This window comes from Elgaria multicarinata, chromosome 5 (assembly GCF_023053635.1).
Source record: "Elgaria multicarinata webbii isolate HBS135686 ecotype San Diego chromosome 5, rElgMul1.1.pri, whole genome shotgun sequence".
NCBI lineage: Eukaryota > Metazoa > Chordata > Lepidosauria > Squamata > Anguidae > Elgaria > Elgaria multicarinata.
In genome coordinates this window covers 138,620,705-138,622,436 of record NC_086175.1, presented here as the reverse complement: position 1 = coordinate 138,622,436, position 1,732 = coordinate 138,620,705, and positions in this window count along the sequence as shown.

Here is a 1,732-nt window from a genome sequence, read left to right as displayed (position 1 = left end):
CCAAAACAGTGGTGACCACAAGCTTTGAGTTCTGCAATTCCCTCTTATATTTATTTAGAACTTTTCTACAGGAGGCATTTATTTTGAGCACATGATTCCTTACATGATGTCATGATCCTCGTTTCACTTCTGTTTTTTTTTCAGAGCACTTTTTTTAGAGCAGGGGAAATGGGGTATTATTTCTGAAAGCAAAAGAAAAAGTGGTTTCCTACTTGTGTATTTGCACTATTGCGCTGCAACACAGCGCCACCTAAAGGTTATGTAGCTGAAAATCAGGAAAGAAAAAGCTTTGTTTAGAGCTCGTATCTCAATTCTGCAACAAAACCAAAAATGGATAGCCCGATTAACAGCCTCATGTAGAAAAGCTCTAATTGTTTCTTTAAAATGGTTATTTTCTACTAATCCTAGCTTTCCAAAAACTAAAGGTGGTTTACAATCCATTTACAAACAACTTAAAACCACACTAAAATACCAATAACAGAATCAAATCCAACTACTCTTGCACTTACTCCTCATCCTTGCCGAGACAGATAGCACAGAGTTAACATTTGGAACTCACTACCACAAGATGTAGTGATGGCCACCAATTTCGATGGCTTTAAAAGGGGGTTAAATATACTCCTGGAGGAGAAGGCTATCCATGGCTACTAGCCCTGATGGTTGTGTGCTATCTCCAGTATCACAGGCAGTAAGCTGGGGAACATGGGTGGGAGGGTGCTGTTGCATTTGTGTTCTGCTTGTGGGTTTCCTGTTGGGGCATCTGGTTGTCCTCTTGTGGAAGAGAATGCTGTAGATCAAACTTTGGCCTGGTCCATCTTCAGGCCTCATTGCCTTGAAAGCCTTCCATAGCCTTGTCCCAGTAGGCGCCCATTCATGCAGGACCTTCATTCCTCCTGTTCCGCCACCCTCAGTGATGCAAAGGTCTCCGATGCCCTTAAGTGACTCCAGCCCTTTCTGCCTTGCTACTGCTCATGCCCCAAATTCCCTGTCAGTACACCTATGTGATGCCATCTCTGTCTTTTCCATCCTCTCAGCATACACAGAGTGTTTGTACCCCACCATCTGGAATCTTCAGCTGCTCCTTTCCCCAGGATTAAAGAACAGTATGCCTCCAAGCATATGCAGAGTGCTTTTAGCTTACCACTAAGCTTCGGAAGCTAAGCTTGGGAGGAGAGCAATGACAAATCTTGATAAAATAGTTAAGAGCAGAGACACCACACTGACAACAAAGGTCCGCATAGTTAAAGCAATGGTATTCCCCGTAGTAACCTATGGCTGCGAGAGCTGGACCATAAGGAAGGCTGAGCGAAGGAAGATGGATGCTTTTGAACTGTGGTGTTGGAGGAAAATGCTGAGAGTGCCGTGGACTGCAAGAAGATCAAACCAGTCCGTACTCCAGGAAATAAAGCCAGACTGCTCACTTGAGGGAATGGTATTAAAGGCAAAACTGAAGTACTTTGGCCACATAATGAGAAGACAGGACACCCTGGAGAAGAGGCTGATGCTAGGGGAAGAGGAAGGCAAAAGGAAGAGGGGCCGACCAAGGGCAAGATGGAGGGAGGATATTCTGGAGGTGACAGACTTGACCTTGGGGGAGCTGGGGGTGGCAACGGCCGACAGAAAGCTCTGGCGTGGGCTGGTCCATGAAGTCACGAAGAGTCGGAAGCGACCAAACGAATGAACAACAAAAAGCTTTGGCAACCTCTGCCTTCCCCAAACAGAATCAAGGAGG